This window comes from Bison bison, unplaced genomic scaffold, assembly GCF_000754665.1.
Source record: "Bison bison bison isolate TAMUID 2011002044 unplaced genomic scaffold, Bison_UMD1.0 scf7180017864180, whole genome shotgun sequence".
Classification (NCBI taxonomy): domain Eukaryota; kingdom Metazoa; phylum Chordata; class Mammalia; order Artiodactyla; family Bovidae; genus Bison; species Bison bison.
Window position 1 is genome coordinate 15,078,685 of NW_011494752.1, and position 14,671 is coordinate 15,093,355.

The window sequence follows — 14,671 nt, forward strand, 5'->3', positions numbered from 1 at the left end:
TAAGCTTCAGTTATCTGGAAAACTCATTGGTTTTTTTAAGAATTTGGTGCCAGCAGAGCTACGTAATTGAAGCATCACTGTATTTTTGAACCAAAAAAAAAAAAAAAACCACACAAAAACCTAGCAAGGCATTCAAAGTTTTTTTTAATCTATCTGTTGAATGAGTCACTCGTGGTATGTATGGAGCTGGGGAAGCTGCTGAGGTCTTGGCTAAGACTGGACTCCTAGATTCTATGAAAGTTTGGTGGTTCTATGGAGGAAAACCCAACATTTAAAATATACAAGCTGTCCTCTTGTTTAAACTGAGGCTGGGATTTTGGCCTTGATTTAGGGGAAAACTTTTAATAGGCCTTCAATGCTATAAAGGTAAAGGAGCTGAGTTACTCTGTTCTGGATGCAGAGGTTCGCTTCTCTGCTGTTTTTTAGTTGCTCAGTCATGTCTGACTCTTCTGAGACCCCATGGGCTGTAGCCCATCAGTCTCCTTTGTTCCTGGGTTTCCCAGGCAAGAATACTGGTGTGGGTTGCCATTTCCTCCTCCAGGGAATCTTCCCCGCCCAGGGATCAAACCCACCTCTCCTGCGTTGCAGGCAGATTCTTTACTGTCTGAGGCACGAGGGAAGCCCTTCACTTCCCTGTGTGATAATGTTAATACACGTCTTCCCGTGGGCAGAGCCACATCACGGATATTTCCAGAATGACTGTTTCTTCTGGGAAGGTGTGTGATGTGTCTTGTCCAGGACTGGGAGCTGTTATCAGAACATCCAGGAAAGCGGCCTGAAGCCTTATCTTCACTGATGGCTGACTGAGGCCCCTAAAGGCAGCTAGATGGCCTGTCCAGGCCTCAGGCAACCTGAACTCTCCCACAGATATCCTTCCAGGCCGGGTTATTCTAGAACAGCCACGAAACCTAAGACCTTAGGAAATGTCCTGACTCCAGAATATTGTTCTAATGACTTTTGGGGGCCAAAGGGTAAGAGCACATTCTTCTGGGAGTGGGTGGGGTTTCCCTTACCAGGAATGGTTGTTCTCTTGATCAGTCATCCTGGGACCTAAAATCAGAACTTGGAAGGAACTCTCGACTCTGCAGGAGAAAACTGCTTCTATTGCTTTGAGCCTCAAGGAAGGAAAACCTGGACTCCCGGACTCCCTGGAAAGGAGGGTTTATTCAGGATACCCACACTGTGGGAGGGGACATGTCAAGGGCGACTGAAAGGCATCAGAAGGGGGTGGGATCTCCAGATAAGATGCTGGATGCCAGAAAAAAAAAAGGCTGGATGCCCACTTAAACTTGCATTTCAGATAGACAACAAATAATATTTTAGCATAAATATGTTCCGACTGTTGCATGGTTCCTAATATCGCCCAAAACGTAGTGACACTAAAAAATTGTTTGTCTGACATACAATTTAAACTGGGCAACCTAGATTTTTATTTGATAAATTGACAACTCTAAGAAGGGAACCTCTGTGAAGACCCTCCATGCTATCTTCTCTGTTTCCTCCAAGTTTTCCTGTATTAAATATGAAATAAGTCAGGATCAGCGTTGCTGGGGGCACTTGAAGAAGGGGTCTGTGCCCTGCTGGGGTGAGCCATACTGGCTCAGAGGGCTCCCCAAGGCCAAAGGAGTCAGGCTGTAGGTGGAGGAGGGGGTCCTTGGGGAGAGAAGAGTGGTGGAGTCACTCAGGATCTCAGGGCTGATGGTGCAAGTGGAGTCAGGACAGATGTCTCGTGGGTATTTCATCTGGAGTTCTAGAAAACTTGCAGAGGATCCTGGTAAAAGTGTGTGGTCGAGGCAGCTGGGGCCCTGGCTACTATGATTGTGACAGAGTGACCTCATAAGCTGATGATGTGTGGGATACTCGGGTTACAAATTCAATTTTCAGCCTCAGAGTTGAAGACTGTGATGTTGTGATTCATAATATAAAATATGTATTTGGTCTTTGACCCCATTTCTGGCACGGAGCTCCGAAAACCCTTGGAATTGCCTGGAAATAGCTTGATATGGTGTCTTTTGTTAGGTTAGTGAGGAGAGTCTTGAAAAACACCTATGGCTGGGGCTGGTTGCTGGGAGAACCAACCGTGTGATTAGAGTTAGACCATTCAGTTCCCCCCGCCCCCGCTGACCTTACCCTACCCCCGACCTCTGGAGAAGGGTTGTTGTTGTTTAGTCGCTAGGTCATGTCCGACTCTTTGTGACCCCATGGCCTGAAGCCCGCTAGACTCCTCTGCCCATGGAATTTTCCAGGCAAGAATACTGGAGTGGTTTGCCATTTCATTCTCCAGAGGGACTGGTGAATCCATCACCAGTAGCTGGTGATTTAATCAACTGAACTTCTGCAGTGAAGCCTCCAAAAACCCCCAAAGAAGGGGCTTTCGGGTTGGTGAACGCGTGGAGGGTCTGGGACACTGATGCTGGACGGGGCGCAGAAGCTCCACCCTCTTCCCACACACCTTGCCTTCTGCATCCTTTCCATCTGGCTGTTCCTGAGTTGCGTCAACTGAAAAAAAAAAAAAGAAAAGTACAGCCTAAAAGCTGAGAAGTATGTTTTACTCGGCAGACTTTCTGAGAACTTATGCCAGGGAGGCAGTCTGTCAGATAGCTGTGAGGGACTGCTCCGGAGAGGCAAGGTGTGGGGTGCCAGGATATAGAGGAGTTTTTGCAGCAAAACCCCAAATAGTTGGAACATCAAAAGATGGCTGTTAATTAAAGAAAAGCAGACACCAAGTTAAAGCTTTCGGCGCTTTTCTATGCATGGGATGACGCAAGAGCCTGGGCTCCTAGAAATCAGTCCTGTGATAGGCACCTGAACTAGCTAGGGTCAGTACTCTTACAGGGGTATTTCTGTGCACGGTGTCCTCTGACAACCTGTAATTGCACTGGTATTAACGTGTAACTTTTTCTGCTGTCTCTGTTTGCTCTGAGGCCCCCACGTTGAGAACAGAGGACGTGAGATGCCCACATATTCTCCAGAAAGGCTCCAGACCATCTGTGCAGAACTCACTAAAGTCATGCCCCCAAACCTAGCAGGGGACTTTCCAAGCATCAGCCACTGGAGGCTGCACAGGGGAAGCAGAAGTGTCCACAACGAAATTGGACAGGTTTCCCCAGAATCATCAGGATGGGGTGCGAAGGTGAGAATGGGGTGCCCTTCCCTTTCTCAAGTCCAGGTGGCCTGGCCTGTATCCCCCTGGAGTGGCCTCACCCTGGAACCTGCTGCACCTGGAAAATGAAGGCGGAGCTGCTCGAGGCAGATGCTTGGGATCGGGCCGTCCTCGGATTCTGTTTCAGGACACAGGTGAGTGGCCTTTCCCACGGGCCCTGTGCACCTGTGAAGGAGGCCAGGCTTCAGTCCTCTGGAAGAGGAACTCTGTGATGAACCTAAAAAGAATGATGCTAGGTGAGAACGGCCCAACCAAAAAAAAAAAAAGAGAGTACATGTGGTATGATGCCATTTATATAAAATTCTAGGAAGTGAAGTGAAGTGAAAGTCACTCAGTCATGTCCGACTCTTTGCGACCTCATGGACTATACAGTCCACGGAATTCTCCAGGCCAGAATACTGGAGTGGGTAGCCTTTCCCTTCTGCAGGGAAAGGCAAGTTTATCTGTAGTGCCAGAAAGCAGATGAATGGTGCCCAGGGGGTGGGGGAAGAACAGGAGAGAGGATCACTGAAGGCTCAGAGGAAACTTTTGGGAATGATGGACTGTTCATTATCTTGATTCTTGGTTCAGTGAGCCTCTTTAAAATCAAAACTTATCAGTAATACACTTTGTGTAAGAATGTATAGGTTATTGTAAACCAATGATATCTCAGTAAAGCCATATTCCATGTAAGTGGATCTTCTTCCCCCAGCAGAAAGAGGTTGGATGCAGAAACTGGTCCTAAGTGATCAGCCAGGTAGTATATTACCTTGGTCAGAAAGTGGCACTGGGGGAGACTGGAGTTTTGGTAAAAGATTTGACCTCAGTTTTTAAATCTCTTATGACAAAATTGTTAATTCCTGAAAGAGAACAGTGTGGAACGAGGTTGCTTCCTGCTTTGCATACTGATGAGTCTAGCTCACTAGGTAACCAGTTATGTTTTATTGTAGACATCTGTCTACCTGGTCTTTTCCACCTACTGGGTATCAAATGATCTGCTACTTATTCTTAATTGCCTTCCTGGAAAATGAAGAAAAACATTACCCATACTGATGCTGTGTGACAGCAGAGACAGAGGTTGGAATGATGGGCCTATAAGCCAAGGAGTGCCGATGATGACTGCAGCCACCAGAAGCTAGGAAGAAGCAAGGAAGCACCTCCCCTAGAGCCTTCAGAGGGAGCCAGACGGTGCTGCCCTGATGTCAGACGTGTAGCCTCCAGAAGTGGAGAGAAGAAATTTCCATCAGTTTAAGCCACCCCATTTGCAGTAATTTATTATGACAGCCCTAGAAACCAGTATAGATGGGTAGGACTTTGAAATGGAGGAAAGGACTTTGTATAGAGAGAGTCACTATGAGTGATTATAACAACTGTGGAAAGCATAAGAGGTCTTTGTGGAATAATCAGTAATTTGATTGGCTGGGGCCAAGGAGGTAGAGGAGAAGAGGGAGCCAAATACAGTAGGAGCTTATGGAAATACAGGCTGGCACCTTGAGTGCCTGGCTAAGGAGTCTGGCCCTTGTCTTGGATGGCATGAGAAGCCATTAGCATTTTTTATCAGACCTTGAACTATGCAGAGAACAGATTAGTGGTCGGGAGAGGGGGAGGAAAGAAAAGGAAAAAGCAATGTTGGGCATAGTTCAATGGGTTTACCACTAAACTGTGCTTTCCGTAGTTGATGAGCACACAATATTTGCTGAATGAATTGAGTGAATCAGCTAATCAGTTCTTGGTTTAAAAATACAACAACCAAAAAACAAAATAAAAAACCCTTTATTATATATTTTCTATTAAACATGGGGAGTGGGATTGAATGATGCAAAAGTAACATTAAAAAGCTTTTTTTTTTTAAGAACAGGGTCTAATTTACCTTGGCACCCTTAGTGCATAGAATAGGTAACACGTGTTATTCAGGACTTTAGCTGTAAGCAACAGACAGTTCTGCTTAAGCAACCAGGGAATTCACTGGCTCACAAAACAGGACAAAAATGAGAAAGCGTATTAGTTTCCTAGGGCTACTGTGATATTGTGATTTATACTAAGAAGTATATATTTGGTCTCCATCCCAGTTCCCGGCACAGAGCTCCTAAAACCCTTGGAATTTCCTAAGTGATGAGAGCCATCAAGGGTGTCTTGTTACATTAATGAGGTGACTTTTGGAAAACCCCTAAGTCATCTGAGGATGAGGCTAGTTGCCGGGGGAACCAACTGTGTGACTAGAAGGTTGGAACTTACAGTCCCACTCTTGGTCTCCAAGGAGGGGATAGGGCTGGAGATTGCATTCAAGGATCACAGTGACTGGTGATGTAATCACTCATGCTTGCGTCGTGAAGCCACCATAAAACCCCAGCTTTTGGGTTGGTGATCATGCGAAGGTTCTGTTAGTGTGGTTGCTTAGAGAGGGCATGGGAACTCTGAGCCTTTTTCCCTCTTGCCCTCTGCATCTCTTGCATCTGGTTGTTCCTGAGCTGTGTCCTTTTATAATAAACCAGTGATCCACTGAGTAAAATGTTGAGTTCTGTGAGCCTTTGTAGCCAATGAATCCAACTTGAGGAGGGAGACATTGGAACCTCTGGCCTATAGCCAGTTGGTTAGAAGCTCAGGTGACAGTCTGGACTTGAAATTGGTATCAGAAGTCGGGGTGAGGACTGTCTTAGAGGATTGAGCCTTTAGTCTATGGAATCTAATGCTTTCTCCAGGTAGACAGTGTCAGAACTGAGTTGTGGGACACCCAGGTGGGCTCAGAGGGTGGCTTGGTGTGGGGGAACCCTCACCCATCTGGGGTCAGAAGTATCATGAAGTCGTCCCTGGTGGCTCAGTAGTAAACAATCTGCCTGCTGATGCAGGAGACATGAGTTTGATCCCTGGTCCAGATGGAGCCCACATGTTGAAGGGCAGCTAAGCCTGTGCATCACCACTAATGAGCCTGTGTTCTAGAGCCCAGAACCACAACTACTGAGCCCACACATGGCAACTACCAAAGCCTGAGTGCCCGGAGCCCACGCTCTACAACAAGAGAAGCCACCACAATGAGAAACCAGAGGACTGAAACTAGCAAGTAGCCCCTGCTCACTGCGACTACAGAAGAGGCCCAAGCAGCAATGAAGATCCAGCACAGCCAAAACTGAATAAGGAAAATTATGTATTAAATATAGAAGTATCATGAAGTTTGGCAGAATTGTGAGAGTAAAGGAGAAATACAGGAATAGCATAACTTTCCTTCTCATCTGCCCTAAGAAACCATCACAAAGTGGGTGGCGTAAAACAAGAGAGACATTCCCTCACCATGCTGGAGATTAGAAGTCTGAAGTCAGGTTATCAGCAAGGTAGTTCCTTCTGGAAGCTTTCTCCCTCTCTGGAGTCTCCAGGGGAGATCTTTCCCATGCTTTTCTCAACTTCGGGTGTTGCCAGCAGCCCTTAACTTGGAGACACATCTCTCCCATCTCTGCTCCATCATCATATGCCACCCTCCCTATGTGTCTGTCTCTGTGTCTCTTGTCTTCTTAAAAGGCTCCCACCTTCTTATACAGACACCTGTACAACCTCATCTGAACTTGATTATATCTGCAAAGACCCTGTGTCCAAATACAGTCATGTTCACAGATGCCATGGGTTGGGACTTCAACATTTCAATTTGGAGGACACCATTCAACCCACAGCAGAGCCAGCTTCAAGTACAGCTGGCTTCAGGAGCCCAAGCTGTATCATCAGGGCTCTGTCTTCCTGTTGCTCAGATTGGCTTTTCTCTCTGATGGACAATAGCAGACCGAGGATATAAATACGTAATGGTGGTACAGGTAGGGCTGGGCAGGGAAGTGGCATTAAACAGCTCTTATATTTTATGCACATGGATGCTAAGGGGGCTAGTGAGCCAGGAAAGAGGACGTTAGTAAGAAAGGCAAATCAGAGACAAATAAAAGGTGGTTTGGATAAAGAGCAGAGATGGGGGAGGGGCAGAGCCATCATGGGCCCTGGATACCATGTTTGGATACCTGGATGGCATAGATCTATTTATTTATTTATTTGCCACACCACACAGCTTGCAGGATCTTAGTTCCCTGACCAAGATTCAAACCCAGTTCCCTGGCAGTGGAGGCAGAGAGTCCTAACACTGGACTGCCAGGGACTTTGCCTTTTTATATAGCCAGGCTTATCTTTAAAAAATACATATTTATTTGGCTGTGTCGGGTCTTAGTTGCAGCACACAGGATCTTCTGTTATGGCATGTGGGCTCCCTAGCTGTGGCACTTGGGCTCCCTAGTTGCGGCGAGTGCACCCGGGGAACCCAAGACCCCATACTCTGCAGCATGGGGGATCTTAGTTCCCTGACCAGGGATTGTTGGATTTTTAGCCACTGGACCACCAGGGAATTCCAGGCACAGTTCTTTTTAAAGGGGCCAGTAAAGAGCAGGTACCTAACACTAAGCTTGAGGAAAAGCAGTGTTTTTCTGTAGGACTCGGTCTCTCCTTCCAGGATGGGTGGGGTGGAATCTGTGGTGTTTCCTATCCAACCTCCATTCCACACTCCTGGTTAACAGCCCATCTTTTTCCATTAGGACGATTCCCTCCACCACCAGCTCCAGCTGTAGCTTCCTTGTTGATGTTCAGTCGCAGAGTTGTATCTGACTCTTTGCAGCCCCATGGACTGAGGAGCCTGCCAGGCTCCTCAGTCCATGGGATTTCCCCGGGCAAGGATCCTGGAGCAGGTTGCCATTTTCTTCTCCAGGGAATCTTCCCTACCCAGGAATCAAACCTGCATCTCCTGCATCGGCAGGTGGATTCTTTACCACTGAGCCACCTGGGAAGCCCATGGGTCCCCTGAAAACTCAGGGGACTAGACACTCAGGAAAGTCCATTCCTTCACTAGAGTCAGGGTGATTGGCTCAGGGAAAGGCCTCCTGTATGTCTAGTGAGTCCTCATTCCTAGACTTTTTCTGGAACTATTGGGAAAAAAGAGGCACCCTTTTTGACTGGTGGGGTGGTGGTGGTGGGGGTGGTGCTAAACTGGTGGGGTGTAAGCGAAAAGCTGCCAGAGACCATCTGTGCTACCACCTGGCAGAGCCTGCCTCTGAAAGCAACCAAGACAGAAGAAAACAGAGCTGAGAAGCGGAGAGAGGCCCAAAGGCCCAGCAGTGTAGTTCCAGCAAATTTGGCCCATTCACCCTGTTTATCCTCCTGTCAGTCCAGCAAATAATTAGTAAGGACCTACCAAGACCTGGGTTCTTTGCTAGTTTTGGTAATAAGTAAATAAGATATGAACCCCGCCTTCCAAGATTCCATGGTCTATTAGGAAGTTAGAGACATGGTTTTGGTTTTATTTTTTTGCTGCACAGCATGGCATGTGGAATTTCCCTGTTCAGGGATCAAACCCATGTCCCCTGCTTTGGAGGCATGGAGTCTTAACACTGGACCACCCTATAAGTCCTAAAAACACAGTTTTAAAGTATAATGTTAACAAGGCAGAAAAGGGTACATTTTATGAGAATCTTAGATCAAATGATGTGGAAATTCAGGAGAGAGGGTTATTGCCATGAGGGAAATTGACATTCTCAGATGTCTTTAGAAGGCAAGCAGGATGTGGATATATGCAGATAAGATGAAGGGCATTCCAGGAGGAGGAACTTTATGAACAAAATAAAAATTATAGGGTGTCAAAGGAATGAACCAAAGATTAAACTTGGCTGGAACATAGGAGAAAATAGGAGAACTTGGAAAGTTGAGTTCAAAGAGTGATCTTAGCAATTTCCCTCATGCAGGGGGCCCATGTTCCATCCGTGGCCAGGGAACTAGACCCCACGTGCCACAACTAAGAGTGTGCATTCCACAACTAAAATTTCTGCATGTTGCAACTAACCATCCCACATGTCACAAAGATCAAAGATCCCACGAGCTGCAACTAACACCTGGCACAGTCAAATAAAATACACACACACACACACACACACACATATATATATATTTTTTTTAAGAGCGATCTTGGAAGGCCAGATGGACCAGGTTAAAGAGATTGGGCTATATTCTCTTGAAACTACTTTCCCCGCCCCGAACAGGACTCCCACAACTTTTTCAAGAAAATAAACTGAGCAGTGTAGAGCATGGTTGGAATGGCAGGGGGCTAAATGCAGGAGTCAGTTCTCTAGGTAAGAAGTTATAAGGTCCCGTGCAGGGTAGTATTTGGTAATTTATTGATGCATTAACAAATCACCCCAAAACTTAATGGCTTCAAATGACAACAATTTTATTACCTCTTCATCGTGGAGGTTGAGAACTTGGACTTAGCTGCAGTTATATGGATCAGCCCCAGGTTCAGCTGAATGATTCTTCTGTTCAGCAAAACACCCAACTAGAGTCACTCAGTGCTGTTCAGCTGGTAGGTTGAGATGGTCTGGAGGGTCCAAGAGAGCATCACTCTTGTGTCCAGCTCCTTGGCTGGAAAGCTGGTCTCGGTCGTTTCTCTCTCTGCATGTCGTCTCTCAGGACCTGCCCAGCTGCCCAGGGCTGGAAGTGTGAGAGTTTGGAGAGACAGGAAGTAGAACTTGCTTGTCTCTCAAATTTTGGGCCTGGAGAGTGGCACTCCCACTTCTGCCATATTCTGTAGGTTCAAATAGTCACAGAATCTACCCAGCGTCAAGAGTTGGGGACATACACTCCACATCTCGATGGGAACATTGTCAAGAAATGGTGACTCTCTTTAACAGAGGATTATAGATCAGAGCTAAATTATAGAGGGAGAAGCCACAGGACTGGGCAGCTGCTTAGGTTGATTCACTCCTGACTTATTTATTGAGTACCTACTATGTGTCAGGCAGTGTTACAGACAGGACATGGCAGTGAACAAAACAGAGAAAGATCTCTGCCCCCTTGGAGCTCATATGCTAGGTGTTTGGAGAGTGAGAGATGGTTTCCAATGTCTGGACCTGGCAGCATGGGGGTGCCATGATAAGGCAGAGGGAGCCCAGGAGGCCAGTTTGAATTCGAGTTTGATAATATAACTGAAAAACTAAAAGCTCAGTTCTCCCCGCACTTTAGCTGCAGTCAGAAGTGCAGTAACAGCCCTCTGACTCCAGGCTGTAGAGGAAATCCAGGATTTTGCTTCTAACCACAGGCAGCGCCTACGAGATTACAAAGAGAAAGACGGGCCCTTCAACAACCTTGGAGATTTCCTTCCTTCCTTGGGCAGGAAAACCCTTGGAATCGTGCAAATCCACTGCCAATTATCCTCTGATAACAAGAAGGGCTGTAATGTTGGAATTCACACCCTGACCCCCTCAGCTTACTTCCTGCATGAGTTTTTGCTGGAGAACTTTCTCCACTGTCCCATATTTTAAAGAAACAGATATTTTTGGCTTCGGGAAATTACTTGGGGGGCGGGAGGGCTTTGCAAACTCAGATTTTAGAGTAGACTCAAATGCCCATGATATGTTGAGTTAAAAAAAAAAAGCAAATTGAATATAATAATCTGTGTATTTGGAGGAAAACTATTTTATTGATGCACAGTGAAAAGACTCAGAAGGATATGATATTCTTCAGAACAGGTGAGGGGTGTGTCCCAGTGATAAATGACTAAAAATCTCAGTGTCTGCCACGATGATGGTTTACTTGTCATGTACACAGGGTGTCGTGGGCAGGTTATGGCTCGTTGTCTTCACTCTGGGATTAAACTTCATGGAATATGGTGACAGGCAAGAGAACATGTTCTGGCTCTTAAAGAGTCTCTGAACTTTGGTCCAGTGAGTCCCATGATTAAGCCTGAGCACCCAGAGTTGGGGGAATATATCCCCCACTTAGAGTAGCCTAGTGACAGTGTCTGAGCAGTAACTCAAAACCTTACCTCCGGACTTACCTGGTGGTCCAGTGGCTAAGACTCCACACTCCCCATGCAGGGGGCCTGGGTTCAATCCCTGGTCAGGGAACTAGATTCCACAAGAATCTACAACTAAGAACTTGTGGACCACAACTGAAGATCCCATGTGCCACTGCTAAGACCCAGTGGGGTCAAATAAATAAAATACATTAAAAAAAAAAAACAAAAACAGAATCTACTGAACCATTTGTAGTGATTACTGCTGAGATCAAGGGTCAAGCATTAAGGAGATTTTACCTTTCACTTTCTATGTTCCTTAATATTTTTCAAGAAAGCATGCACTATTTTTATAATTAAAAATAACCTTTCAATCTTATTTACTTTTAACTTTTTATTATGGAAAATTCAAAACTAAGCCAAAGACAGAATAGTTTAAGGATCATCCCCACCATGATCTGTCTCCCATCTACCAATAGTTCTTCACTCATAGACAGTCTTGTTTCAATGATAATGTTACCCACACCTTCTTCTAGATTATTTTGAATAACTCCCAGCATCATTTTGTTTTAAATATGTTGGCAGGTACCTCTAGATAGGGAATATTTTTAAAAAGATAGCTGCAGTATCATTATCACAACAAAAAAATTAACACTGATTACTTTATATTACCAAATATCTAAGGAATATTCAACCCCTCCATTGTTTTACATATATATATATTTTTTTTTTTTTTTTTTTTTACTTTTTCTTCTATTTTCATTGCTGTTCAGGCTTTCTCCAGTTGCAGTGAGCAGGGGCTACTTTCTAGTCGCAGTACATGGGCTTCTCATTGCAATGGCTTCTCTTGCTGCAGAGCATGGGCTCTAGGAAGTGTGGGCTCAAGAGTGGTGGCTCACAGGCTTTGTTGCCCCATGGCATGTGGGATCTTCCTGGACCAGGGATCAAACTCATGACCCCTGCATTCGCAGGTGGGTTCTTTATCACTGCGCCACCTCAGAAGCCCCAGTAATTGCAGTGCTTCTATAAAGAGACAAACTTTTCCCTCATCAGTTCTTTGGTTATCCTGAAGGTACAGTTTACATAGGGAAGGCAAGATAAATGCTTGATTTTTTTAAACATGCATTTACTTGTTCGTGGGATTCCCTTGTAGCTCAGTTGGTAGAGAATCTACCTGCGAAGCAGGAGACCCAGGTTTGATTCCTGGATTGGGAAGATCCCCCTTGGAGAAGGAAATGGCAATCCACTCCAGTATTCTTGCCTGGGAAATCCCATAGACAGAGGAACCTGGTGGTCCAAAAGAGTGGTGGTCTATGGGATCCGAAAGAGTTGGACGTGACTGAGTGACTAAGCACATTACATTCTTGTTTTTAGAATCATGAGATTGTTCCCTTGCGTTCTTCAGAGGTAGCCCATGCATTCGATTTTTTGTTTTAATCATTATGAACTCTTGTATTATTTAACATGTTTCCATTCATCGCCATTGTTATATCATTTTGATACTCAAGCAGCGCCTGCCTCCTGTCTTTGACCAGAGGGAGCCTCATCAACTTTGCTCCTGTGTGTCCTTTTGTCACAACTCAGTAGGTTTTGATATTTTGTTTCCTTGCTTTCTGTTCCCATAAGATATTTCAGGCTCAGCTCATATTTCCTGTCTGGGGCCTGGACTCTGCCACTTCCCCAAGGAAGATGGCATTTGTAGACCACAATAGGGGTGCTCTAGGGGTGCCCATTGTTTCTAGGCCTTTTCCGTGGGCAGAGCTAGGAAACGCTTTTTTAGCTTTTATGTGTATTTATTTATTTTCGGCTGCGCCGGGTCTTCAGTGCTGCGTGTGGGCTACTCTCTGTTGCGGTGCACAGGCTTCTCATTGCGGCGGCTTCTCTTGTTGTGGAGCACGGGCTCTAGGGTGCATGGGCTCAGTAGTCACAGATGGCAGGCTCGAGAGCACAGGCTCAGTATCTGTGACACACGGCCTTTGTTGTTCCGAGGCACATAGGATCTTCTCAGACTATGGATAGAACCCATGTCCCCTGCACTGGCAGGCGGGTTCTTCACCACTCGCACCACCCAGGAAGCCCCAGGACCCTGGATCCTGCTCCAGAATCCATGTTGTAGAGGGCTCCACGTATCACAAACACAAACAATACACTTACCAAAGGACCCATGAGTGCCTTGGACACTGGTCCACCAGTACTTAGCACTGGTACACTGTGATGCAGGGCCCTAAACACCCTCTGTCATAACTAACACCATTAAGGCGCCAGGGAAATAACTTCCTGTCTCTTGCCCTCTGGCCTTGAGACAACGATGACTGTGTCCGGTGCCATGAATGTGTGTGGGTCATGCTGTTGCCAACACTGGAGATGTTTGTCTGTGTCAACACTGGACACAGCTTTGAAGGATAGGGAGGATTTGAGCATGGAAAGCGTTCAGGTTAGAGCAAAGACAAATAAACTGCCTCGTCAAATTCTTCCTCCCCGCGTACATGCGATAGACTCTTACGTAACGAAGTATGGTTCCCTGGTCACATGGTGTGTGCCTGTTTCTTGCCAAGAGTATGTTGTAAAACTTTTGAGTTTGGGCCAATCTGATAGGTTGGAAATTATATCTGTGAGCTTTCATTTGTATCGTTCTTGTTTCGAGCGAGTTTGAGCGTTTTTCCATATGATTAAGGACTGTTTTCATTTCTTTTTCTGTGAATTATCTATTCATATCTTTAGCTGGTTTCCCTGGTGTTACTGGTTATTTTCGTCTCCATTTTTAGAAGCTCCTAATATACCAGGGATATGTATCTTTTGTCTGTGAACAACCACAATCCTTCTGTGTAGCAGACTCTGGATTAGATTTGCTGGTGTGGTGGGGTGTTCAACAAGATACAAAGCATCATCTATGCCCCCAGAGGAGCTTGAAAGTGATAGTGAAAGTCATGTCTGATTCTTTGCGACCCCATGGACTGCACAGTCCATGGAATTCTCCAGGCCAAAATACTGGAGGGGGTAGCCTTTCCCTTCTCCAGGGGATCTTCTCAACCCAGGGATCGAACCCAGGTCTCCCACATTGCAGGCGGATTCTTTACTAGCTGAGCCAACAGGGAAGCCCTAAGAAAATTAAATAACAACAATGGATATAAGTAATTTTATGAAACAGTAAGAAAAGATCGCTTTCAAAGAAATACAGAGTTCATCATCAGATGTAATGGCCCTAGAAGTCCAGAGATAGGGAATGATCAGGCAGTGGTGCCCAAAAGGCTTTATTAAAGTGTAGCTGGATCTAAGCTGGGTCTTGTGGAACAGACTAGAAACAGATGAGAGAAAACTGGAAGGTGAAAATCCAACTCCTAGCGTGGAGAGAGAGAAACCTGGAAGGTGAAAATCCAACTCCTAGCGTGGAGAGAGACTTGAAAGCCAGGCTGAGGAGTATGGTCTTCTTGGGGAAGTGGTTGGAGGAGGAGAATGGTGTGTGCCCAGAGGTCAAATGAGAAGACATGGGCATTCCTCAGAGACCAGAGGAAAGTAAATCAGCAACTTCCAAACTTACCCTCAACCACAAGACGGAGTGAGTCATATACCCTTCTCCACATACCCCAACATAATTAGGAAGATGGAGGAAGATGGAGGAAGATGGAGGGAGAAAGAAAGAAAGAGATGCAGAGAGGGAGGGACTAGGGGGAGGGGGCAGGAGCAGGGGGAGGGGCTAAGAAAAAAAAAAAAAAAAAAGAGAAGCAGGT